The sequence below is a fragment of the Felis catus genome, chromosome C1 (genome assembly GCF_018350175.1).
Source record: "Felis catus isolate Fca126 chromosome C1, F.catus_Fca126_mat1.0, whole genome shotgun sequence".
NCBI classification, from domain to species: Eukaryota; Metazoa; Chordata; class Mammalia; order Carnivora; family Felidae; genus Felis; species Felis catus.
The window spans coordinates 9860142-9887269 of NC_058375.1; the positions used below are offsets into that span (position 1 = coordinate 9860142).

Sequence of the window (27128 nt, forward strand, 5' to 3'; positions counted from 1 at the left end):
AAAATAAGAGCTGTAGGTTGAGCCCCCGGCCCCAGTTCTCATCCACGTTCCCTTGTACAACAAATATGGTCTTGCTGGACCACGACTGCATGAGGCCCTGGGGCTTTAGAGCGCTTTTTTTTGTGAGCTAGCCGACCATTTGGCATTGCGGTAAGCGTGCTTTACTTGAGTGGCTGGTGTGTTCTCGCTCCTCTTGGATGTGGGAACCTGGAGAAGACTTGCCTTTTCCAGATGGGGAATGGGAGCAAACAGAAGGAGTATGATCCTGAGGCTCCAAGGCATTCCATTCCATTTTTTGACCCGAAGCTATGGCGTTCCAGAATGGGCAGGTAGGTGCCGCCATGAATCGGGAAGTCTGAGCCACACCATTAGTGCCAGGGTCCCCAAGAAGTCCCGGGTGGTCAAGAACAGAGCCGGCTCCCTGCTCGTGGTGGCAGCACTGAAGGGCAAGGGGGGCATCTTTGATTTGGTGAGTTGGTGGGTACTGCCGAGTACGAAGGAAAATGACCTGTTTGTGGGGGAATAGGCGAGAGACCCCACTTTACTGTCAGTTCTCTCTTTAGAAAGTACTGGGATTAAGTGACTAGTGGGTTTCCTCTTGGAAGCTGGCCTAGGTAGTACCGGGAGCCCCCCAAGGAGCGAACCTTGGAGGTGCTTTTTCTTGCCCAAGGTCTAGCTAGCCTTTAGACTCTTGTTCTTGGACACGTGTGCTTGATCAGCTTCCTGTGGGCTGTTCTCATGAGGCCCTACGTGGATGAACCAGCTTCTGAAAAACTTAAGAGCGGATTCTCCCCATTGGCATTTCCAAGCCCTCTGCCAGGTAACCATTTAAACCAAGGGCAAAGCTCTCACCCAGACAAGTTTCCCCCCACCTCTTCTCAGTTGAAATGGAATGGTCGTAGGTTTAAAAAATCTGAAGGAGAAGCACAGTCGTCTGTGACGGTCCCCCTGTGAAGTGGCTGGTGGGTAAGAGACTCTCTGCCCACAGTGGGCATCACTAGGCAAGAACGAAGTGGACACCGGGAGCCCCGAGGGCTACTTGGGGACTTAAAACTGACACCATGATGTTTGGAGTAGGCGAGGACAAGTGTCCTGATGTGGAGGACTCTGGAAACGTAAAAACAGTAACTAGTGATGTGCCGGGATTCCCACCTCCTCATCCCCACCCCCACCTTTTATGGTGGTGATGTTTAGACCTTGACGAATAACCCTTTCTGGTTTATTATAGTCTCACACGACGTCCTTCTTTAAAAAAAAATTTTTTTTTAATGTTTATTTATTTTTGAGAGAGACAGAATATGAGTGGGTTGGGGCAGAGAGAGAGGGAGGCACAGAATCCGAAGCAGGCTCTAGGCTCTGAGCCGTCAGCACAGACCCCGACACGAAGCTCAAACTCACAAGCTGTGAGATCATGACCTGAGCTGAAGTCGGACGCTCAACCGACTGAGCCACCCAGGCGCCCCTCACACAACGTCTTTCTTTTGGACCTCAGCTCCCTTGACCGATTCCAATCTCCTCTCTCCTCCTAAGGATGTAAGGACTAAACTAGATGAAGCAGGTGTAGTCTGGGCTTTTTCTGGAAAGGCTAATGTGCTTCTGTTGGTCTCTTTACCAGCTGTTGTCTCTGGTGTGTGTTTGCCTTTGTTTTAACCTACAGAGTCTAGTGTCGCTGTTGCTAGGAGGGAGCCCCAGCCTCAGACACCAAAGGGAATGTCAGTCCATTGGGCTTCCATCTAAGGGAGAAGACACAGCACGAGGGCAGTCAAGTGCTCAGGCTGGGCTCCACTTGGATCGTGAGATTTCTCAAAACTCGCAATCTCCTCTTCTATCTTTTTGAAGTCGTTGGCAGTTCCCTGTCGTGAGGACCCGTCAGGACATTTGAAGAGAGGACTGGTTTGGGGACGGGGGGAAGGGAGACACGAGGAGGGGATTTCCGTCCCTACCCACTCAGGGACCTGGAGGGCTGATATCGGGTGGGAAGAAAGCCAGTTCTTGGGAGAGATTTACAGAGGTTGCAGGCTGGTCTGAGAGAGAAGTGTTCCAGCCTCCTTGAAAAGGCCAGAGTCTTGGCTCTGATCCCTAGGTGAGAAGTGAATATGAGAAAGAATTTACACGGTGGGTCCCTCTGAATCTCTGGGGAGACTGCAGCCCCAGCAGGATTGCAGGAAGTGCTCAGAAGAGACAGGTGGGCCCGCCCCTTGGGGCTGTGGAAGACCCAGAAGGCTGTGGGAAAACAGCAAGGTCTGTGTGGGGACAAGGCAGGGTCCAACCCTGATCAGCACTTCTAATGAAGCAGCGGTCCAAAGGGCTGGGTGGAGGGATGAGACGTTCGTTGGCTTAGTCAGAAGAGCAGAGGATGGGGTACCCATCCCTCCAGGGTATGAAGAGTTGGATTCTAGAGACCAGGCCAGTGACAGCTGAGATGTTCCCGAATGGTTGCGACCAGTCTAGCATGGAGATCGGGACCAGCCACAGAAAGGACTCCATGGAAGGGTCTACAGAATTTTTAGGTTTATTTTGGCCAGTGCTACTGAATGAGATCCGCAGGATATAGATTTCTAGGTCAGCTTATTTTTCTCTCAGCATTTGGGCAGGATATTCCTGTCTTCCGATCGTCGCTGTCAGATTCTTTTTCTCTTGAAGTCATTTCTCTGGAGGCTATCTGCCTTTTCTTTGGATTTGCTTTTAAAATCTTTATCCTGGAAGCTTTGTAGTTTCACTAGAGTGTGTCTGGGAGTGGATCTAATTTCGTTTATCCTCTTTGGGCTTTATGCTTCTCAGGTCTGAGAACTGGGGTCTCAGTTCCAGAAAATGTTAAGCCACTTAATTTCTTAGAAAACTGATTGTCTCCCTCTCTTCCTGTTGCCTCTAGAAATTCCTATGTGATCTGAATCGGACTTCTCATTTTGACCTGTTTTTCGTATTGTCCAACCACGTCGTTCTGCTGTATTCTGGATAAATGATTTTAGAAGCTACCTTCTGGTTTATTAATTTTCTTTCTGGCTGTATCTAATCTTCAGCTTAACTCAGGCAGTCAGGTTTTTCATTTAACATCTTTTTTTTTTTTAATGTTTGTTTATTTTTGACAGAGAGAGAGACAGAGCATGAGTCGGGGAGGGGCAGAGAGAGAGGGAGACACAGAATCTGAAGCAGGCTCCAGGCTCTGAGCTGTCAGCACAGAGCCCGACGCGGGGCTCGAACCCACAGACCGCGAGATCATGACCTGAGCCGAAGTCGGACGCTTAACCGACTGAGCCACCCAGGCGCCCCAACATCTTTTTTTTTTTTAATGTTTGTTTATTTTTGACAGAGAGAGAGACAGAGCATGAGTCGGGGAGGGGCAGAGAGAGAGGGAGACACAGAATCTGAAGCAGGCTCCAGGCTCCAAGCTGTCAGCACAGAGCCCAACGTGGGGCTCAAACTCACAAAGAGAGAGATCATGACCTGAGCCCAAGTCGGACGCTCAACTGACTGAGCCACCCAGGAGCCCCTAACATCTTTTTTCTTTTAAACCTCTCGAAATTCTATTTGAGTAGTGTTTGCATCTTCCAGGGATTCTGTTTCTTTTTATAGTAATCTGTCATCTCTCCTGTCCTCGATCTTGGTTTTCTAGTTAAGCCGTGTAATCATTTAGAGTCATGTTTACCTGAGAAAGGAATTTTATAATCCATCTCTGGCATCTCTGGAGACAGTTCTTCTGTTTTCTTGTTGACTCATGTCCAGGATAGCTTCTTACCCTATGTACTTTGTAAGTTTGGATTTTGAGCTCACGTTGGGGGTTTTGTCTGTGCGATACCATTACCGCAGGCAACGTGAATTTCCAAACTGGGGATTTCCTCACGCCCCAGGCAGTGTAATTTGAACCTGAACCCGTTTGAGGGCAGGGTTGGGGTACCGAGCTACTAAGGAAGATCAGCCTCTTGCTCTGCTCAATCCAGGACTTAGACCCTATCGCCCTTTGCTTCTGTGCCTGACCCTTATCCAAGGTCCCTCTTTTCTTGACCACAAAGCCCCTGAGGAGGCTGGAATGTGCGTGTATGTGCGCACGCATGCGTGTGCATGCGTGTGCATGTGTGTTGGTGCTCATGCGTGCACGTGTGAGGTGCAGCTCTAACACCTGTTTCCAGCGTAGCCACAGAGAGGCCTTGTTACCTGGTCCAGGTGCCAACAAAACTCTGGCAACCATTTCGTAAGATCAGCACATGCCTCTGAACAGCCCGAGCGTGTGTGTGCGCTTTTCACTCTGGTTTTTAGTTTTGTATTTCTTTGTTAATGTGTTTTGTGGACACATTAGTTTCCTGTGGCTGCTGTAACAAATTCCCATTAAGCTTGGCTTCAAACAACAGGAATTTGTTTCCTCCCTGTTCTGGAGGCCAGAAGGCTGAAGTCAGGATCACTGGGCTGAAGTCGAGGTGTCACCTTCAGACTCTAGAGGAGAATCTGTTCCTTGCCTCTTCCAGCCTCCTGCTGCTCTTGGCATTCCTTGACTCTGGCCTCCTCACTCCAGTAACTGCCCCGTGGTTACATTGCTCCTTCTCTTCTGTGTGTGTGACCTCTCTCCATCCTTCTCTTGTAAAGGCACTTGGTGATTGCATTTAGAGACCACTTGGATAATCAAGAATAATCTCTTATCTCAAGGCCCTTAACTTCATCATGCTGCAAAGGCCTCTTTTCCAAATAATGTAACATTTACAAATTCTAGAGTTCTTTTGGAGGAACCATACCTATCACAGGCTTCCCTAACTTGGAGAGCTCAGCTTTGTATTTATAAGAATACCCGTTGTATTTCCAGATGTTCTGTGGCATTTTTTTTGTCCGAGTCTACCATATTCCCTGGAAGAGAAATACACCAAAGAATCTCAAGGCTGGAGAGAGGAAAGCACAGCCCACTGTAATAGGCTGCTTCTCAGAGGGCCAGAGGTTGAAGACGTTAAGGCATAGGTGCTAACTTGTGCCAGGGAGGGGCACTGCTAAAACCCTGTGGTGCAAAAGCCTGGCCTTACCTCCTGCTAACAGGGCCCTGCTGTCTGGAACGGTTGGAGTGGCCCAAGTTCTCCTGGCTCACCTCTTCCTAGGTTTTGGTTTGCTTTGGTCTGTTCCTGATGTTGCCTCTTGGCTTATGTATATGTGCAGCCGATCTTGGTTTCTTCTTTCCCTTGACCCATAGCATCTTCCATTCTGGCAACCAGTAATAGACCTTGAGTCTGTTCCTCTCACCCCCTTTGCTTCAGGGATGGGGCCACATGTTTGCCCTGGGGTCTCTCGGGACATCACTGTGTGCCAGTCGGGCATCACCAAAGCCACAGTGGGGGCAGGACCAGAACTGACCATTATTGTGGAATATGACTCCTCTGCAGCTGTTGGTATTCCAGCCTTAGGAGAGATGGAATGCATTCCTGAAACTTCTTTTGGTGCAAATCTTCATTCCCAGGGACCGTCAGACAGACTGACCAAGAAATTTTGTTGTGCTTCTTGTGACTCTTTGGAAACTGAAACTCACCAGCTTGCGTGAAGGCCACTGACTGCAAAGTGAAACAACCTGTGCCCTTAGGTAGTATATGGAGTAGTTAACAGCGGCTTCCTGGCTCCATGAACTCATAGAAAAGAAATACCCTACATGGGTAGTTTTTGTTCCTCCCTCTCTTGAAGTAGTGGCCCTATTCTCAGTGGCTGAAACCTGGAAAGTGTTTTTATATCTGGAATTCCCCTCCCCCTGTGAGGTCATCTCCACCATGAAATAGAACTTTCTAGAACCTCAGGGCACACTCTCCCCCCTCCCCCCCCCCCCCCAACTTGCTCCTTCAGGTCCAGAGCTCCACAGAAGGCTCTGGAAATATGCTTTGTGTCTCTCCTACCCATATAGGCTCAATTGGCAATGTTTCTTCACATTGAGATCAAGTGACCCCTGGTGAAGGCCCCCAGGAACTGTGCCAGGAGTTTGTCAGGGTGAGTGGGGTCTAGGATCTAAATTTAGTGTTAAACCAGTAGGGACTGGCAGAGAAGACCCCAGCCCAGGGCTCCAGGCTATCATTGCAAGCTGAGAGGTGTGTTTCATGGGGTGTGTGTAGGTGGGGAGGGGCCCTGGAATGATCTACACTGGCATCACCTGTGTCTCTGTCACCCTCAGGTCCAGGCACTCCTCTCTGGGAGGATATTCTAAAGGTAACCAGTCCCTGGAGCCATTGATGCTATCTTCTTATCCAGAATCCCTTCCACAGACAAACCAAATTTCTGCCGTCCTTAGCCAGTTCCAAACTGTTTTCTGGGAAACATGAGCCCAGATTAGTCTGGCGAAAGCTGTCTCCCAGTGAGAAATTTCTGAATGGGGTGGGAGTAACGTCTCTAACTGTAACGTTTTTTAACTTAGATTATTCTCGTGCCCCAGCTGGGCGAGATTTTAAGACTGTGTAGTTGATAGAGAACAAGAGAATATGCTCACCCTAAAGTAGATTATCGAGGAGAATCCCTGTGATCTGAAGAAAGTGATACCCATGCACAAGTCTATAGTACCTATAGAGCCTTTGTTCTCGGCTGGCCCGCAGAAATTGAAATAATTTGGGTTAAAGACAGCCCCAGCCACATTTTAGCAGCTGGTCGATTTTTCTGCTTGAAACAGGATTCCAAGACTTTGTTTTATGTGAAGACAGTTTATTTTTAGGTCCATCGGGGAGCCTGTAACGTGGGTAGTTCAGAAGGCTGGCCTGCCAGTGAAATACAGGCCGCGTCAGCATGTTGCCTTGTGGCCTAGAAAGACCCTCTTGCCTGCTCTAGCATGAAGAACCAACCAGTCACTTGCCTTCGAGGGCAAAGAGAAAGGTCATGAGAAAGTTGGAGGGTTTCAAAGGAATACATGCTTTCTTGCACAAAGCTTATTGCTGTAGGCCCCAGTTTAGCTCTTTGGCCTGATGACACTTTAGCTAAGAAAGTTCCAGCTGAAACGGCTCATTCCCCTGAGTACTAAGCGTTCATTAAAAATCCAGTTTGTCAGGTGGTGCCACCCTGGTTGTCCCTGATTTAAACAAAAGTTCCTTTGTGGCCACTGGCACTTGGGAATAGAAGCTCGGAGCCGTGTAGGGGCCCAAAGGGCCTCTGCGGCTTTTCTTGGTTGATCACTGATAAATGAGCCCGGCATGGCACAAGAACCCTTTGCTATTATCTTGTCCCTTGGTCTCCTAAAGAACTGTGGGGCCTACACTTCACTTTCAAGGGTCATAAACTTCTCAAGTGATAAAACAGGCTCTGAGCTGGGATGCTGAGTGGCGGAATTTGTTGTGTGTGCAGAAACCCGTGGTTACGGGACCGATGCGCGCCCCAAACGGCGTCACGACAGAGCTGCTGAGGACTTGTCTGAGCTGGAGGAGAACATGAAACAAACATGTGCTTTTCAAGACCGAAAAGGGAAAGCACAAGACCACTGCTTGGGACACTTTCTTTTGCAAAGTGAGTTTATGCTTCTCCGGGTTATCGTGACCCTTAGATGAAACCTACTGATTCAGCACAGCAGGTGGGCACTGTCCTGTCCTATGAGATCTCTCTACAGAAGGAAAGATAGGCACTTGGGTAGAGTTTAGGCGGAATGCACATGCAAGGGGACTGAGAATCCTAGTACCACGTTGAGTTGGGGATCGGTTGACACGCCATTTAACTGCACTGGTTATTTAGCACTAACAGTGAAGAGTGTGTCTGCCAGATAGATTACAGTCCGGGCGGCATCGAAGTGATTTCAGTTCATGAGTCTCTATTTGGGTCGCTCTCCCTCCTAGGATGCCTGGAAATAAGAGCCTCCAGAAACCTACAAAAGGCTCTGTGCTGCTTTCAGGGACAGGAGGGTAGGGACGAAGGTCTAGATCTGCCTCCCTTCCCAGGTGGTGAAGGGGGCGAGCCGAGTCTAGCCTTGGAGGACGGAAGGTTGTGGATAAGGGGGAACCTGCCTGCATCTGTCCTACTTCACTCAGGCTTGTCCTTGCACCCTGCTTTATTGCCCACCTGGTCCCACACCTGCATTTTCTTCAGAAGAACAACAAATCGATACTCGGTACTTGGGCTTATTCAGGATGAAATGTCTTTCTTGGCTTCTTATGATTAAAGCCTAGTTTGAAGATGTAGTGGGACTGATGAAGTATTTATGAGGGGAGGGGAACCCTGGTGCCAGCCTTACTGAAATATTCAGTCTGAGCTAAAATCTGTGAGAATTAAGGGCATGGAAATTGTGGGGATGGAAACGTCAAAGGGGGGCCCCGTTTCCTGGATTGGCTTTGTGAAATTTGTCTCGAGTGTCGAGGTGCACAGAACCCTCATTTAAACCCAAATAGGGCTTGCCAGCCTCACCCCCGTGAGGCGGGAGGTTGATGTGGACATTTGGACTGGCTGCTTGATTTATTATTTTTTTAAGACGCTTGTTTATTTTGAGAGCGAGCGAATCCCAAGTAGGCACCACACTGTCAGTTCAGAGCCCGAGGTGGGGCTTGAGCCCACGAACTGTGAGGTCATGACCTGAGCTGAAATCAAGAGTAGGAGGCTCAACCCACTGGGCCACCCAGGTGCCCCTGGACTGGCCTCTTTCTTTCTTTCTTTCTTTCTTTCTTTCTTTCTTTCTTTCTTTCTTTCTTTCTTTCTTTCTTTCTTTCTTTCTTTCTTTCTTTCAAAACATTTTTTTAATGTTTATTTTTGAGAGAGAGAGGGAGGGAGGGAGAGAAAGAAACAAAGCGTGAGCAGGGGAGGGGCAGAGAGAGAGGGAGACACAGAATCTGAAACAGGCTCCAGGCTCCGAGCTGTCAGCACAGAGCCTGACACGGGCCTTAAACTCACGAGCCATGAAATCATGACCTGAGCCGAAGTTGGATACTCGACCAACTGAGCCACCCAGGTGCCCCAGGACTGGCCACTTAAAATGTGCACTAACTCCCATCAGGTGTCTGAGGCTCTTCCAAAATGAGAAGAGGTCTCTAGGGGAAGAGATTATAATCCTTTGAGGCCCAAGTTTTGGAGTTCTGCTTTCTGATACCAGAGAGAACATCACTTCTCTTAAGTGCTATAATCTGCCATTTTGGGAATCTCATTTTATTTTATTTTATATTTTAAGTTTATTTATTGAGAGAGAGTGTGAGTGTGGGAACGGAGGAGGGGCAGAGACAGAGAGAGGGGGAGAGAGAGAGAATCCCAAGCAGGCTCCTCACTGTGAGTGCAGAGCCTGATGCGGGGACTCCGTCCCACCAACTGTGAGATCGTGACCTGGGCTGAAATCAGGAGTTGGATGCTTAACCCACTGAGCCCCCCCGGGCAAACCTGGAAATCTCATTAAAAAAAATTTTTTTTTTCAACGTTTATTTGTTTTTGGGACAGAGAGAGACAGAGCATGAATGGGGGAGGGGCAGAGAGAGAGGGAGACACAGAATCAGAAACAGGCTCCAGGCTCCGAGCCATCAGCCCGGAGCCCGACGCGGGGCTCGAACTCACGGACCACAAGATCGTGACCTGGCTGAAGTCGGACGCTTAACCGACTGCGCCACCCAGGCGCCCCAGAAATCTCATTTTAAAATCCATCCAATGACCTCCACCACTTGGAGGCCCAGGCAGAGACACTTTGAATAAAAAGCTGTGTCCTTAGACCAGAAATTGTATAAGGCACGATGTTGCTTTGCTAAAGGGGAAGAAGTGTCTGATGAAGAAGGTTGTCTGCAGGACGTCAGTGTTGGGTTCGGATCCTCAGAAGTCCCTTCCGGGCAATTCCACAAGAATACAGAAGTTAAAGGCAAGGGTTTGAGGGCAGATTGGAGTCGGAGCTGTGCTCTGCTACTTACGGAGCGTGTGACTTGGACGAGTTATTTTTTTTTCTCCCCATTATTATTGTTTTAAATCTCTCGGAACCACAGGTTTTTGTGTGGAGTGGTGATAGCATTGCTGTAAGGTAGGAACCACGAGGGTTGTATACAAACGCGTAGAAGTTTCTGAGGACCACATGCTTGGCGAAGCGCGGAGACCGGCTGTCGCCAGGCAGAGGCAGCATCGGAGCAAAGTTCCGGAGTTCTGCTCCCCATTGAGCCTCCACATCCGGCACCCAGACAGAGTCCTGTCCTTGGGGGGCACCTGGAACTTCGGTTCCCTCGGGTCAGAAGAGAATCCTACCCTTTCCTCCTGTCCCGAGGAGCCTGTTGCTGTTGACAATTGAAACTCTGGTTTACTGGGGCCATTTTGGCCACTGCGGGGTTGGCACTTTATCCGGTTTGGATGTGAGCACACACTCTTGATAAAAGGCCACAAGAAGCCATTTGCCACTTGACAGGATAAACAGGTGCCATTTAATACCCTCCTGGCCTCCTCAACTTCCAGGGCCAGGGCTGGGCTTCTCCCCAGAGGCTGGAGGGGGACAGACTGAGGCCAGAGGAGGAGGCTGGCGTTAACACCCGCAGGACGGCCTCTTATCTAAAGGGGAAATGAAGGAGCGCCTGGGTGGCCCAGTCGGTTGAGCGCCGACTTAGGCTCGGGTCATGATCTTGTGGTTCGTGAGTTCAAGCCCCGCATCGGGCTCTGTGCTGACAGCTCGGAGCCTGGAGCCTGCTTCGGATTCTGTCTGTCTGTCTCTGTCTCTGTCTCTCTCTCTGTGCCCCTCCCCCACTCATGCTCCGTCTCTCAAAAATAAACATTAACTAAAAAAAAATAAAGGGGAAATGAAGACTTGCGTTAAAAAAAAAAAAGTCAGTGGATAAAATTGGTGAAGGGTTGACTGAGTTTCCATATCTGTCAAAAGGAGGTCCTGTCCAACACAAGTTGTGTCATTCCATGCGGGATTTACCGACTGGCCGGGCGTCACAGGGAAGCCGGAGGACAGCCTGGGCTGGGTCCGGGGGTGGTGTAGGAAGAGGTCCCTGGGAAGAACTGGCCTCAGGTGGCCTGGGTGGCATCTGCCTTATTATCCCGCTGATGATGGGGGGCTGAGGTGAGGGTGTTGGAGCCTCTTGCCAGGTTAACGTAGGAGCCGTGACAGGGGCTTGTAGGGCACCCAGAAGACACAGAACGCCTGCTCCTTGCCTGCCGTGTGGACAACCGTTGGAAACAACGGGAGGGGCAAAGCAAGCGAGCCGGCAGAGGCCTCCGCTTGTGGAAACGGAGGGGGCGCTCTGTGTGGCCCCGGTCTGGTCAGGTGGAGGTGCCTGTGGCAGGTGGTGGGTGGGCCTTGATGTGGGTTTTCCGGACACACTGTGCTGTGGACTTGATCTCTGGGTGGGACTCTGCTGCCGGCCCGCAGTGGAGCTGTTACTCCGCAGAACTGGCCCTGCCAACATCAGTGCAGGGCGTTGGGTGAGGTCACAGGAGTTCTGGGCCGCGTGAGGTCAGGAATTGATCCGGGCGCTACCCCATTCCCCGCAGGGGCTTCTCCTCTTCCAGCAAGGCCGTTTTGACAGCCTCGCCGGTCAGGGTTCAGGCCGGTTTTCTGCTGATCTCTGGGGAGATAATAGCCGCTGCTATTCGAGGCCAGGTGCTTAAACTTGACCAATTCCGGCCCACTTTGGCCAAGCAAGAAACCTGGGAGGTGATGGTCCTTTTCAGAGTGCCTTTCTAACTTCAGTGTTACATAGTCACCGGGGAAGGCTGTTTAAAATGCAGACTCACAGTCTCTGCCCAAGAGATTCTGGTTAAGAGGTCTCATTGCTGGCCCATTTAGTCTATTCAACAAGAACTCCGAGGAGCCCCTGCGTCAGGTGGTTTGAAAAACCATTATTCCAGTGCAGCGGAATCAAAGTCAGTCCCGGATCAGCATCACTGGGGATCTCGTTAGAAGCGCACATCCTGGGGCACCTGGGTGGCTCAGTCAGTTGAGTGTCCAACTTCGGCTCAGGTCATGATTTCTCGGCTCGTGGGTTCGAGTCCCATGTCGGCTCTGTGCTGACAGCGCAGAGCCTGGAGCCTGCTTCGCATTCTGTGTCTCCCTCTCTCTCTGCCCCTCCCCCACTCATGCTGTGTCTCTCTCTCTCTCTCCGATATAAAATAAACATTAAAAAAAAGAAGAAGAAAAGAAATGCACATCCTCAGGCTCCTTCTCAGGGCTGCTGAAATCAGAAGCTTTGGGGAAGGGCCGATAATCTGGGCCTCAGCAAGCCCTCCCGGTGATGCGGATATACACCGAAGGTTGAGTGCCAGGGTACGAGGGTTGGCAACAACCCAAGGGCATGTTGCCTGAGTTTCAAGCCCCGCTTGTGTGCTAGTTGCTCCTGGCGGGGGGCAGGCACCAAATACTCTGCACAGGCAGGTGTAATTTTGATCGGGCACCAATCTGGTAATATATGAAACAGTTACAAGAAAACTACAAATAACAAGGAAATGACTCATGCCTCGTGGTCTTACCGCTGCCGTCCTGTAATCACAGGGATGTTGCTTTGGACTGTGAGCCTCACAAGCTACCCAGCCCTCGTGCGTATCAGTTTCCTCAACTGTAACATGGAAGATGATAAGACATTACCATCTTCCTCAAAGGTGTTAGAACTCGTATGATTCCCTAGAACAGTGCCTGGCACAGAGCGAGGAAGTCCAGGTGCTGCTATTTGCTGCTGCTCCCGTGGTAGGCAGAAGATCCCCACCCTCTGGACAGGTGGCATCTGGGGGCAGGATGGGATGTCACTCTCTTGATTAGGTTATGTCATCCTGTGTTTGCATTATGGTATATGACTCTGTCTTAGCTGACTTGGGAGAGATTCTCCTGCTGACCTTGAAAAACCAAATAGCCGGCTTATGAGAGACATGTGGTGAGAACCAGAGCGTGGCCCAGAGACCCAAGAGTGATCCCCAAATGGCAGGTGGCAAGAAAGTGGGGACCTCAGTCACACAGACACAAGGAAAGAAATCCTGCTCACAACTTGAATGCACTCAGAAGCAGATTCTTCCTTAGAACCTTCAGATGAGAACACAGCCCGGCTAATATCTTGACTGTAGCCTTGGGAGTCCTGAGCAGATGGCCCCATCATGCTGTCCCTGACCTCTGACTCACAGCATCCGGAGATAATGAATGGGTGTTGCTTAAGTACTAGGTCTGTGGGAATTTGTGACACATTAATAGAAAATACAACTTTATGTATGCATTTGTGTGGTGTGTGTATGTACATGTTTATACACGTATATGTATGTATACACAATACATACAGGTATGTATGCATGTTGTGTAAATGCATAAACACACACACACCCCTCTGTCTTCAACCAGCATTTTTGCTATGGTGGAAACAGAAGAACATTAGCAATGCCTTGGGAGGACCGTGGATGGTACAGAACCTGGGGTCTATAGTACTTTGAGGGGCTTACAAAATTGTTTTAATTTATTTTATTTTTGTTTTATTTTATTTTTTTTAATTTATTTTAGTAATCTCTATACCCAACATGAGGCTTGAACTCATGTGTTTTAATTTCTTTTAAAGTCAAAAGAAAAAATGCACTTCAGGTCAACAAAAATGTTTTCGTACATAGTATTCTATATGAAAATACTAATATATTTGTCTTCAAATACCAGCAGTCGTGAACTGTGGTTTTTAATATTTTTATCAAAGAAGGCACCCGTTGGGGCGCCTGGGTGGCGCAGTCGGTTAAGCGTCCGACTTCAGCCAGGTCACGATCTCGCGGTCTGTGAGTTCGAGCCCCGCGTCAGGCTCTGGGCTGATGGCTCAGAGCCTGGAGCCTGCTTCTGATTCTGTGTCTCCCTCTCTCTCTGCCCCTCCCCTGTTCATGCTCTGTCTTTCTCTGTCCCAAAAATAAATAAACGTTGAAAAAAAAAATTAAAAAAAAAAAAGAAGGCACCCGCAAAGGCAGAAAGTGCCTAAGCCCCAAGAAATTCACGCGTGGCCCCTGGCGGACGGCGGGTGCCTGTCAGTTCCCTCCTCCTCCCCCACCCAGCCCCTGGTGCTGATGCTGTGCACACTGAGCTTGCCTTGCACCTGTCTTGTCCTGTTTCCACCCCAGCCGGACCGTCTCTGATCCAGTGGCCGTCACAGATGAAGCGGGGAGAGGCCCCGGCGAGTGTCATGCCTCAATGTGCCCTTTTTAGCGCCGGCGGAGAAAGGCCAGAGTGTGGGCCCAGCGCCACCTCACTCGGTCTCCCTCTTCTGTGAATACCAGTGCTTACCCATTGCTTCGATTAGGATTTCTTGGCTGTTAGCAATATAAACTAATTCTGAAGGGAAAAGGCAATTCGGAAGAGATTTCAGAGAATCCAAAAGAGAGGGGGGGAAACAGGCTTTGAACAAGACTGGCCACAGGGCAGCGCTCAGGGTGGGGGACCTCGGGAACAAGACCCCCACAGCAGGGTCTCGGAGGCTTTGCCAGTAGGGTGATCAGCCTTGTGATGCCTTTGGATGCTTTTGATGCTTGCTTCCTGCAGGCCAGATGTAGATTTCCAGGAGCGAGGTTCTTCTTGGCTGAGCTTTGGTCTTGAGCTCACCACTCTTTTTTTTTTTTTAAGAGATTTTTTTTTTTTTTTTGACAGAGAGAGGGCACAAGTGAGTGAGGGGGCAGACCGAATCCCAGGAGGGGCAGAGAGAAAGCGAGAGAGGGAGGGAGAGGGAAAGAGGGGGAAAGGGGGGGGGTGAGGGAGAGAGAGAAAGAGAAGCAGGGCGTGGCTGCTGAGGCGTGGCTCATACTCATCCAACGCGGGACTCGAACTCACGAACTATGATATCATGACCTGAACCGAAGTCAGATGCTTAACGATGGAGCCACTCAGGCACCCATGAGTCCACCTGTTCTGATGGGAGACTAGGACCCCTGGATGGAGAGCCCCCCCAGAGCTGCACATGAGGGACAAGGAGCCTCTCCCCAGGGTGATGTTTGCCTGAAGGAGGAAGGGACGCCAGGCAGCAGATGTTGGCTTTGATTAGTTCTATCTGGTATTTTTCTGAATGTGTCGTCTCTGTTTTTCATCCTTATGGCAACTCTGTGTTGGGAGAGAGAGGCTATATCTCAGCTTGATTCTTATGCCCCACACTGCCTAGTACAGATAGTAGGTGTTCAAAGACCCCTCTAAGTACTACTTTTTCCACCCATTTGCTTCTTTTTTTTTTTTAATTTTTTTTTTCAACGTTTATTTATTTTTGGGACAGAGAGAGACAGAGCATGAACGGGGGAGGGGCAGAGAGAGAGGGAGACACAGAATCGGAAACAGGCTCCAGGCTCCGAGCCATCAGCCCAGAGCCCGACGCGGGGCTCGAACTCACGGACCGCGAGATCGTGACCTGGTTGAAGTCGGATGCTTAACCGACTGCGCCACCCAGGCGCCCCTCCACCCATTTACTTCTTATACTTACTTCTCATACATACTTCTGTATGCCAGGTGTTACATAGAGGAGTCAACTGAACCAATGGGGTCTGTGTCTTCTTATTGTTCACAGCATAGTAGAGGGGACCAATATTAGTCAAATCATACAAATATATGTGAAGTAACAACCATGGAGTGTGCAAGAGTCCTGAGGCCGGAGGAGGGAGCACGGCATGCTGGAGGAGCAGCCAGGGGCCAGTGTGCTGAGATGCAGGGCGAGAAGTTAGAGAGGTGGGCCTAGCACATGTGTGGCTCTGTACTGCATGGGAGGGGGTTTGGAGTAATGGGTAGCTATAGAAGGATTTTGAGCAGGGGAGAAACTAGTTTTGTTCTTTATTCGATTCAATGAAAAGAATGTTTTGAATGCCAAGATCAGCCAGGATTCTGCTTCCCTTGAAGAGTGAGTGCGCGTACACGCGCGTGTGTGTGTGTGCTCACATGCACATGTGAAATACACATGCAGTTCACTTAAAGTAGCTTCTAATTGCTTGTGACTTTCTTGCACCACGTCGCATCCTATCCTGTGATAGCTGATTTATCTCCCTGCTTCCATGCTTGCCCGCTTTCAGTCTGTTCTCCACTCAACACAGAGATATAAAACCTTCCATAGGCTTCCATCACTTCTAGAACATTCTCCATGTCTCTCCTCCCATCACTGAGCATGAGCGACCAGCTCCTTCTTTCCCTTGGACCTCAGAGCAGCCTTGCCTGACCACACGTCTCAACTGGCTCCTCTCCATCTGGTCGTGCTTTTGCCCATCAGTCTGCCTCCGTTCGCTCCGTGTGACATAACCTTGCAGATGTATCTGTTTCTGTCTCTCCTGCCACTAGAGAGTGAGCCCACAAACGACAGACTTTTTCAGTCTTGTTCACTGCTGTATCCCCACTACCTGGAACAGGGTGTGGCACAGAGTATGCACTCCATACATGTCACGTAACTAATGGTCATCTTCCAGCATCTCTGTGCTCTTTCCAGGATCCCCATATGGAGTGGAATCTCTAAGTGGTTCCCAGTGTCCAGCTGCCACTAGAAGAGAAGCCCAAGGATGCATCACAGGCATGTTCACTTAACAGCTACTTATGGAGCACTTGCTGTAATCCAGGCACTGTTAAAGCTGCGCGGACTATGCACATGAACAGTAATACACGGTGACCCTTCTCCGGAAGCTTGTATTTTAGCAGGGGAACGAGGCATCAAAAATACACAAAGTAAGTAAGTTATGTGATGGGCCAGAAGGCGGTAACAGTCCATGGACGAAAGGGAAATTAGAAAATGTGAGAGTACTGGGAGTGCAGGGAGGAGGAGGAGGGGAGAGATGGAGGGCAGGTTGCTCTACTAAATGTATCAAAGGAGGCCTGGTTGGGAAGGTGACATCTGAGCAGAGTCGTGAAAGAGGGGAGCGTGTTGTGCAGCTCACTGGGAAGAGCTTTGCAGGCAGGTGCACGAGGTAATGCAAAGGCCCATTGGTGAGAGGACCCCCAGTATGGTTGGGGGGCAGCAAGGGGCAGGGCCAAGGGAGATGAGGTGAAGAGAAGGACTTATAGACCACTGGTCAGGACTTGGGTTTTTGAGCAGAAGAATGACTGGTTTTGGGGGCACCTGGGTGGCTCAGTCGGTTAAGCATCTGACTTCAGCTCAGGTCGTGATCTCATGGTTGGTAAGTTCAGGCCCCGCATCGGGCTCTGTGCTGACAGCTCAGAGCCTGGAGCCTGCTTCGGATTCTGTGTCTTGCTCTCTCTCTGCCCCTCCCCCACTCACACTCTGTCTCTCTCTCTCTTAAACAAACATTAAAAAAAAAAAGAACAACAACCTGTTCTTGAGTTCTCCCTTTTTAAAGAGTCACGTGTGACATACACATAACGTCAGCCAGGGTGGTCGCAGAGGGAGTGCTGAAGTATGGTTAGATGCCGGGCGCATTTGGAACGGATAGTCGATACAGTTTCCTGATAGGTTGTGTGCAGGCGATGAGAGGAGTCAGGTGTTACTCCAAGGTTTTTGGTCTCAACCATTGGAGGGTGGAGTTTCCATCAGCATGGACAGCGGAGGCTGCCATAGAGCCGACCTGGGGCAGGAGGCCAGGTCTGAGCATGATGGGGTTGAGACGTGTCTGTCAGACGCTTATGTGGAGGTGGCGGGAGTGTAGTTGGAATACAAACCAAGACTGGGAGCCAGGAATGGGCTGGAGATGAAAACTGGGGAGCTGTAGGCATATAGATGGTTTTGAAAGCCTCATTTTAAACTCTTTTATGAAGATCAATTTACTCAATCTAATGGATTCCTTCACTCTGACATTTTTCTTTATGAGCCTTTTGGTGTTCCAATGTTCTTTCCCTTTTGGAGTAAAATTGAGATTACTTAGCAAAGTAAACAATTAGCAAGCTTTTTCTGCACAGAGAACAGTAAAATTGAAGTAAAAATCGAAGTAAGACACGTACAAAAATGTGCACGAATCGGGAGCGTAGCGCGGCTCAATGAATGATCACAAAGTGAACACATCTGTGTAACCACCGTTCGGCTCAGGAGGTATGATGTTACCTATACCTGAAGTCTCTTCTCTTACCTTCTTTCAGTACCTGCCCCCGCCCCCGCCACTGCCCCCCCCCCCGCCACTGCCCTGCTTCTCCCAAAGGTCACCCCCATCCTGACTTCCTACATTATAGTGTAGTTTTGTCTGTTTTTGAATGTCCTATGAATGGAATTATATGCTTTACTCTCTGTCTGGCTTCTTTTTCTCAACCTGTCGTGGGATTCATCCACGCTGTGAAGTGTAGCAATCCTTGCTTCTTTTCACCGCTGTGTAGTATTCTGCTGCGTGGCCCTATCACATGCGTTAAATACGTCCTTTCTGTGGTTGATGGTCCTTTGGGCTACTGACTGTTCTGAATAGTGCCCGTGTGCATTCTCGTACGGGTCTCTCGGTGCCGAGGGCACACGCATCTCCAGGAGTTAGGAGAGCTGCCCGGGTGCAGCTTTAGATACTGACGATCTCCCAGGATGGTCGTGTCACTGCGCGCTCTCACCGAACGTATATGAGGGTTCCGGTTGCGCCATATCGTTTCGCCAACACTAGATATCGTCTGTTTATTTTTTCATCTTTATTGGCCATTTGGATAACTTCTTTTGTGGAGTGTTTGCGCAAGACTTTTTTGTCCATTTCTGTACTGGGTTGTCTTTTTCTTATTGGATTGTAGGAGTTTGTCTGTAATATGGAGACCAGTCTCGGGGTCATAGGTGTGCTCTCCCCCTCTGTGGCTTGTCTGTCTTCCACCCTCTCGTTGGAATCTTGATGAGAAGTCATTTCTAAATTTAGCATAATCCACAATATTAATATAGTCCTTGGTGGATAGTGCTTTTTGTGTCTTGTTTAGGAATTCTTTGCCTACTATGTGGTTTTTTATATTTGGATCAGAAATGTACCCAGAATTGATTTCTGTGGATAGCGTGAGTCAGGGGTCAAGATTCCTCTTTGGCAATATGACTATCCCCTTGAGTCAGCACCATTTATTGAAAAGATCATCCTGTCCCCATGCTCTGCAGTGCTCCCTGTCATGAATCAAGTGTCCATGTGTGTGGTCATTTTGTACTTTCCCTTCGGTTCTTTCCGTCACCAGCCTGTCTGAATTACTGTGGCTTATGAGTCTTGCTGTCTAGGAGTGTGAGTCCTCCAGCTTTGCCTGGAATCTGGCTGGTGAGCTTGACAGGCTGGCCACATGAACAGGTCAGAGGTACAGCTCAGAGGAACGTGATGGTGCGTCTGGGCTGGCGAAGGTGGACTTTCCTGCATGCTCACTGCGCACAGACCCGTGGCATCTGTGTGCACCCTCTGAGTTATTCTTTGGGGTCCTTGTTATCCAAGGATGATATTAGAAAAAAATCCCTCAAAGGGGCGCCTGGGTGGCTCAGTCAGTTAAGCGTCCGATTCAGCTCAGGACATGATCTCATGGCTTGTGAGTTCGAGCCCCACATCGGGCTCTGTGCTGACAGCTCAGAGCCTGGAACCTGCTTCAGATTCTGTTGTCTCCCTTGCTCTCTGCCCGTCCCCTGCTTGTACTCTGTCTTTCTGTCTCTCAAAAATAAATAAACATGAAAAACATTAAAAAAAAAAGAAAAATCCTTCAAAGTTGGATTGCCTTGGTTGTTCTTCGTCCTCTGCATTTCCGTAATGCATTTAATAATCAGCTTATCCATGTTCACAATGAAATCCTGGGGTGATTTGGGATTTTATTGACTTCGTGGTCACTTTGAAGAGAACAGGTCTCTTTCAAGTATTGACTCTTCTAACTCGGGGATTTGGCAGACTTTCTCTTCAAAGATCCTGGTAGCAGATATTTTAGTTCTTGTGGGACAGACAGTGTCTGTTGCAGCCACTCAGCTCTGCCACGATAGAGTGAAAGGAGCATGGATGTTCTGCAAATGAACGCGTGTGGCTGTGTTCCGGTAAAGCTTTATTTATAAAAGGAGGCGGTGGGCCCGAGTTTGCCACGGCTCCAGTTGGTTGAGTCTTTTTCTAATCCATGGGCATCTCCTCCAGGTTCTTTCATACCTTCCTGCTCTGTGAAATCCAGAAGTCTGAACCGTGGCTGATGTCTTCCCCTACCCTTGATAACCCCGTCCCCATGCTCCTTTCCTGCCCCGCACCATAGTTATTTGCATTGTTATGGTAGTCTGATCAGGTCACGAGTCATTTGAGACCGGGGACTGGTGATTTTATCACCCCCAGCCCCTTTCTCTTATTCCCGAGGTCTGGCACACAGAATGGTACAGTAAGTTACTTGGATCCATCTGATGCTGAAGAGGAGGGAGGAGAGGAGCTCACCCTTGGGGCCCTGGGCCCTGGCTTTCTCTGACTTTTCTATAGCATTTGGTGGGGGGATTCCATGGCCCCAGAACTTGATTTTCTCTTCCTCGTGGGTTAGCAGTTTTCCTCATTTTGTATTCTTCCAGGAAAGTTCTGGGTTCTTTAGACATAGAGAACAAATATGTATGTTTCAGATTTGGGGCTCCCTGAGAGCCACTCACATTATCGATCTCCTGGCCCCTGATGCGGCACTCCGTGCACCGTGAGCGAATGAATGGATTAGCCCAGGGGGGAGGGACTGCCATTTCTGTTTCCCATCGGACAGGTCTCCTGGGATCACACTGGGCTCCCTAGTGGAGGTCTGTTGGGAGCTGCTCTTCCAGCTCCCCACTGGCAGACCCTTCTGCTCCCCACTTGGAGCTTTGCCGTGGTCTGACATTGAGTGGGAAGAAAGAGAAGTGCAGCTGAACGTGGCCTGGAGTGACCCTCCCCCCCCTTCCCCCCGCCGATTTGCAACTCCACACACACAGTCATTAGTCACCCCGAGGTGCAGTGTGACTCAGCCGATCACACAACCTTGGAGGCTGACGGGACATCGGGGGCATCTGGCGTGCGGATGCCCTGTGTGGCCTGAACTGGCTCGCCACCCTCGGAGTCCGTGGTGGGACCACATGCCAAGACTTGCCAGCTCAGGTCAGAGACTGGGCTCCCTTGGAATGGTTTTTCCTCGCTTCTGGTTGTGTTTTCAAAGCCATATCATTTCATTTCTGTAGTTCGGTGCTTAGAACGTCGGTTAGTGCACCCTAGTGGCTCCAGGACATCGGATCTGACTGGTGAGGCTGCTGGGCTGGCCACGTGGACAGAATTGAGGGCCCTTGGGGTGGCAGTGGCTAGCTGTCTGGTGTATTCGTGGTGTCCTGGACCCAGGTGCGCCCCCCCCCCCCCACATGCATGGTCTGTTATTCTTCAAGGTCTCTATCATCCAGAGATGGCCAAAATTGGAAAAGTCCCCTCCAAATAAATCTGTTTAAATTGGGACTAAAATATCCAACTGAACAGTGGTGGGGGTGGGATGGTTGAAGATAAGGTTTAAGACTTTAGTATTAAAACCGCAATGAAAAACTTTTAAGTTTCTCCAATGTCACAAAACTTAAGTTGGGGAGACGGTATGAAAGAGACTTCAGCTGCAGTAATATTTTCTCTTATGAAAAAAAAAAAACAAACCCGAAGCAAACATGGGTAAGTGATCGTTTACCAATCCCAGGTAACGTTATAGTCTTTTTCTTTAAAAGGAGCTTTATTGAGATTTAATTCACATACCATAAAATTCACCCATTAAAAGTATACAATTCAGCGATTTTTACTATAGTTACAGGTCTGTGCAGCTGTCACCACAGTCCGCTCTGGTGCGTTTTGATTGCCTCACAAAACCTGATAGCACTAAATATCGCTCCCCTCCCCACCCTCCCCTCTCCTGCCCAGCCTAAGGCAAACACTTACCCACTTTCCGTCTCCATGGATTTACATATTCTGGACATTTCATATCAACGGAATCATAGAATATGTGGCCCTTGCCTCTGGCTCCTTTCCTTTAGCTTAATGTTTTCAAGCTTCAGCCATGTTCCTGCATACATCAGGGCTCCTGTCTTTCCATGGCTGGTGTAGTTCTTTATACTTTTCTGTACGATCTACTGAGGTTATGTTGAAAGAATTCTCTTCTCATCTGTGAGAGCTAAAAAAAAAAAAGCAGGGAAGGGAGATGAAGAGTTCAGGGGATGGGGTTCAACTGTAAATTGGGTGTTCGGGGAAGGTCATCTTGGTGTAGAAGTGATATTTGGGCAAAGATTTGGAAGACGTGTGAGTTCCCAGGAGAAGGTGCTCCAGACGGAGGAGGTGGTGAGTCTCAAGACCTGAGATAGTTCAAGGAGCCTCATGATGGCCGTGAGGGAGGGAGGAAGTGGTGCAAGTGAGGTCGGAGAGGTGCTGTGTGAAGCGGGTAGGGTGGGAGATCACTTTGGACCCTGTAGACCGTTGAAGGCATCTGGCCTGGCTTCTGGGTGAAATGGGAAGCAGTGAGAAGGCTCTGAACAGGGGAGCAACTTACTGACCTAGAAGTTCCAGGGCCCCTCTGGCCGCAGTATTGACAGGGGACCATAAGGACTAGAGGGCACAGGCAGGGGGTCCAGTTTGGAGAGTGCGTGTCACCATGACGCTGGCACAGGGAGCTGTGACGGTCCTCAAGTACATTTGCATGCTGTGCTCATGGGATTTGCCAGTGGGTTGAATGTTTGGGATGAGAACCGGAGAAGAGGTGATGCTGACTGTAGAAGGGCCTTCCCGGCATGGCCAGCAGGGCAGGTGGCCATGGATGGAGATCGTAGAGACTTGAGAGGGGCAGGTGTGGGGGTGGTGGGAGAAAGTCAGAGTTCCTCAGAGAGGACCACGTCCTCTGTAAACCTTCACTTTCTCATTTTACAGAGTCTGGTTCTGACCCAGGGTCTCTGCATTATTACAGTCGCTAGGCTTGGTGTCTGTTTTTAGTTTTATTTTTTTGAACATTTATTTATTTTTGAGAGACAGAGCGTGAGCAGGGGAGGGGCGGGGGGGGGGGGGGAGACACAGAACGTGAAGCAGGTTCCAGGCTCCGAGCTGTCAGCACAAAGCCCGATGCGGGGCTCAAACTCATAAACCGTGAGATCATGACCTGAGCCGATGTCAGACGCTCAACCGACTGAGCCACCCAGGCGTCCCACGCTTGGCGTCTATTTATAAGTCCTTTCTCCCAGGAAGCGTTCACCAACCCCTCCTGAGACAGGTGAGGGCCCTGCTTTCTGACAGCACTATGTCCTCCTCTGTGGCCTGGGCGTCTGGTGCTGTTATTGCCCAGGTGGGCAGGCTGGGTATGACCCTCTGCCCTGTGTCGGCCGGGACCGCCAGTGAACATCGCACGTCCTCATCAGGAACACAGGGGATGCTCGTTCGTAGTTTGGCCGCATCTCTGCCTACGCCACTCGGAAGTGTTTCCCTTTCTCTAAAGTCTCCCGTTCAGTGTCTAGGACAAGAACGAGTCAGTATACAAATGCCAGTGTTCTCCCATGTGTCTTCCACGTTTCTCCAACCTTTGCCCATTTTCAGTTTCCCTTCTGGCGAAGGTGGGCACCCAAGGGAAGTGACATTGGGTGCTGATTACAGTGACACTGACAACTCCCTGTTATTAATGAGTAAAAATAACGAGGCACTGAAAATAAGAGAGGAAGATTTATGTTTGCTTTAAGAGTTCAAAATCTCTTGAGAACTTCAGTGCATTACTGAAATAAATGACTGTAAATTTTTCCTGAGCACAAATCAGTACCTTCAGGTGACGAAAGGCTGGCTAGAGTGACAGATTATATTTAATATCGAGGTGACAGTTGAAATAGCAGCCTCCGCATTTGCTATTTTTCCGAGTTAGGGCTTCAGAGGGAATGGCTAGGGAGACCAGAAGCATTTATCATCCAAGTTTTTCACTTCCTTGCAAAGGTTAATATTGTTGTTGAGCTTTAAGGAAACAAAAAAGAGGCCTGGGTAAATATGTTTTAAATATGCATTTGCTTTAAAGTGGCTAAAAGTAAACATCCATCTAGCTTAACTCTTTATTTTCCACAGAAACCCTCACGCGGTGTTCTGACGGCTATTCAGATAAAGACATGCTAGGTTTTCTGTGTCTTCAAGGCTCGAGTCTTGCTTCTGTGTGTGACCCAGTTTTCGTGTTCCATAAAGCCTTTCAGAAGCCTTCTAAGATCAAACAGCGCTGCGGTCCCGGGTTTTGTTAATGGAAGTATAGTGTCAAGGCACAGAGGGTCAGGTCACCTTCCCTGGGACGAATCCAGCCTTAGTGCCGTTGGAGAAGGACCTTCAGGAATCGGAAGGTTACACAGGCACCTCGAGGCAGGTCTGGAAACCTGTGCAGAGTTGGGGCATTGCAGAGGGGTCTTAAAGTGGAGCCTGGGAGCTGTTTTCAGACACCTGAAAAGTCTCAAGCAGAGAGAAGTAATTTGTCCTACGCAGCATATCAGGAGGCTGCGTTAGAACCGCTGGGAAGAGAGCCAATGTGGGGGGGTGGGGGGCGCAGGGTGTTAAGAGCTTGGTCTTTGCATCAGACCGAATGGCCTATCAGTCCCAACCTCGGTGTTTCACTTAGCGGCTCTTGGTTGAGGGTCTGCTCTGAGGCGGGCATTTCTAGGCATGGGGAATACAGTGGGTGCAGGACAGAGAAGTCTCTGCCCTCATGGAGCTTACATCTCAGTGGGGAAGCCAAGAAGAGACCCATATTCAGATACCGAGAAGGTTCCACAGCAATTGGAGCCGGGTAATGGAGAGAAACTGGATGTGCGGGAAAGGAAGGAACTGCCAAGCCCGAGGGGCTCAGAGGTGACTCTGCCCGGTCAACGGACAGACTGAAGCTTGAATGGCGAGAGGGAGCCAGTCAGGTGAAGGTCCAGGGGAAGGGCATCCAGCGGGGGCAGAGCGAGTGCAGAGACACCATGGTGGGGACTGGCCTGGTGCGCTCAGAGCCCCGGCTCTTAACCACAGAGCTGATCTGCACACCTTGGTAGGAACCAGAGGGCATAGTCACGTGGAGTGGTCAGAGATTTCATTGCTCAGGCCACTGGGGGCAGATCAGCTTTCTGCAGAACAGCAGCCTGTGGCCCTAAATACCTGCAGTATTGGGGCTTCTTCTGGAAGGGTCTTCCCGTGTTGTGAACCAACCTCGGTGGAGACCCTGTTGTGTTACTTCCTTGCCCTGGGTCCTGTTAGGGTCACAGACCATGGTGGTGATCGTCACATGTCGCGGCTTACTCTGAGGACTGTTACCTACTCAACACTGCGTGCCATCTCCTCGAATCCCCACAAGGTGGGAAGGATGTCTCTTCCCCCAGTGTTACAATGATGCTGGGGCTCAGAGAGGGTGCCCAAGGTTACACAGCATCAGCACTGCTTCTAGAACTCTGCTTGTCATTAGTTTTCTGAACTTCAAATCAGGACGAAATACATCTGGAAGTAAGCGTTTAGAAACTCTCTGTGTTAGGGGGGCCTGGGTGGCTCAGTCGGTTAAGCGTTCGACTTCAGCTCAGGTCATGATCTCATGGTCTGTGAGTTAAAGCCCCATGTCAGGCTCTATGCCGATAGCGCAGAGCCTGGAGCCTGCTTTGGATTCTGTGTCTCCCTCTCTCTCTGCCCCTCTCCTGCTTGCACTCTGTCTCTGCCTCTCTCTCAAAAATAAATAAACATTGGGGTGCCTGGGTGGCTCAGTCGGTTGGGCGTCGGGCTTTGGCTCAGGTCATGATCTCACAGTCCGTGGGTTTGAGCCCCACGTCGGGCTCTGTGCTGACAGGTTGGAGCCCGGAGCCTGCTTTGGATTCTGTGTCTCCCTCTCTCTCTCTGCCCCTCTCCTGTTCTCTCTCTCTCTCTCTCTCTCTCTCTCTCTCTCTCTCTCTCTCTCAAAAATAAAATAAAAACATAAAAAATAAAAATAAAAAAGCCTCATTGTGTCCAGGACTCTTATTCTGAATAAAACACTCATCCAGCAAGGGTCTGGATGGTGCTGACAGTTGGGGGCATATGTGAACATGGTTTCTGGGGAGTGACCTTTCAGGTAGGGAGATTCTTCAAAGTAAGCTAAGCATCACTCTCTAATAAAATACCGGGATCTGTAATTTTTGAATGAATAGATGCCTGGGGGCCAAAGAACCCCCATTTTTGGAGGAAATCTTTGTTTTCCTTTGTTCCCTTGATACCTAATTTGGGGAAGGAGCCCTAAAGGGATACATTCCAATCCCTTTTCTGCCCCCAAACTAATTGTGTGATGATAGACCCTTCTCTTGGGAATCAGCCTTCCGGATTGTAAACTGGGTCTGGGCCAGCTGATGACTGAGGTCAGGTAGCTGGAACACTCTTTAATTCGAACTGAGGGGACCCAGGAGAGGCACCTGATAGGCACCTGGCCATATTGTATCTCAAAATCTCGAACATCTTTGTCTCGATTCAATCCAGTTGAAAGCTCAGGCTGCAGACATACCCCGTGCGTTCATTTAGGAGCAAAGTTGACTCCCACCGAGTGCTCATCGTCTCCATGGCTGCATATCCCGGCTTCCGAGGAGGAGATGGATGGTCCTGGAGGCACACTGCAGTTCAGCAGCCTGCAGCCATCCATCACGAGACACCTTCTTTATGGGCAGAATGACTTTGGTGATTTGCATCAATGTCAGCCCCGGGCTTTTGTGCCTGATGTGAGCCTGATGCCCGGGGGTACTTTGAGCAGCTAGGAAAGACCTGCTCGTGGTTAATAAAGGAATCTTATTAACCGGAGGGGAAACTGGGGAGCCTGGCCACGGGAGGGTTGGTGTACGTAAGGGGTGGGGGCTGGGAGTGTTTGGTGTTTTCTGGAAGAAGATCCAATGCAGAGAAGGGGGGATTAAACTAGTGGGTAGCATTTACTGAACATTTGCCGTGACTAGACCCCATGCTAAATGCTCTGCAAGGACTATTTTCACTAAATCTTCATGGCAGGCCCTAGGAATTCAGTATTACCGTCACGTCAGTTTGACAGATGGGGAAACTGAGGCTCTGAGCACTTGAGTCACTTCTCCAAGGTTACAGTCTTAGTCGGGGGCAGGAGGAGCCAAGATCTGGACTCAGGCAATCTGATTTTGGAGTCTCGCTCCTAACCATTAGGCTTCACTGCCCCTACTTCTCCACTCCATCCCTGGGTGTTTCTGTAGGCACGCTCTTTGTCACGTAACTTCGCTATGCATCCCAATAGAGTAGAGGGAAAATCTTTCCCCCTTCCCCCCGCTATTTGATGTCGGACTTGGGCCTGCCACTTGATTTGGCCAGTGAAATATTAGTGGCCGTGGTTTCAGTAGAGATTTGAATATGCTGATATGATTAAGCTTGGATTCTTGCCTTTCTGCCACCTGCCATGACAAGGCCATTTCCTCAGAAGCTGCTTCTCCAAGCAGCAGACCTGAGCCCAGGCTGCAGCCTGAAGCTAA

At 49.7% G+C, this 27128-nt stretch overlaps 1 protein-coding gene and 1 long non-coding RNA gene across 4 annotated transcripts in view; both read left to right on the forward strand.

Moving 5' to 3' along the window:
* The window catches only part of KAZN (kazrin, periplakin interacting protein), a 1126623-nt gene that overhangs the window by 49675 nt on the left and 1049820 nt on the right, over positions 1–27128 (forward strand). The window lies entirely within an intron of this gene.
* On the forward strand, positions 3409–8105 carry LOC123379337. The gene is made up of 2 exons (XR_006583699.1): positions 3409–5946; positions 7282–8105. It is a non-coding gene; the product is annotated as an uncharacterized LOC123379337 (long non-coding RNA).